We start from the raw sequence: 275 nt of genomic DNA on the forward strand, positions 1-275 counted from the left end.
AGTAATGTCACAAATCAGAAAATGTAATTTAACATCAATGTGGACATACAAACAAAAAAATGTATGACACAAATTTTATATAATTGTAACTTTGCTTTCCACACACTTTAAGTACTATTTCATATACCACAGCAAAAACTATAGTCTGAGAAAGTTCAAACATGATTAAAGGCAAGTGAACAGTCAGTAAAAAAAAAGAAAGATAAAGAAAAAAAAGAAATACACAATTTACAAGCAGAGATAAAATAAACAGTAGTATTCAGATACAGAAATTG

This window comes from Sinocyclocheilus anshuiensis, unplaced genomic scaffold (genome assembly GCF_001515605.1).
Source record: "Sinocyclocheilus anshuiensis isolate Anshui unplaced genomic scaffold, SAMN03320099.WGS_v1.1 scaffold330, whole genome shotgun sequence".
Lineage (NCBI taxonomy): Eukaryota > Metazoa > Chordata > Actinopteri > Cypriniformes > Cyprinidae > Sinocyclocheilus > Sinocyclocheilus anshuiensis.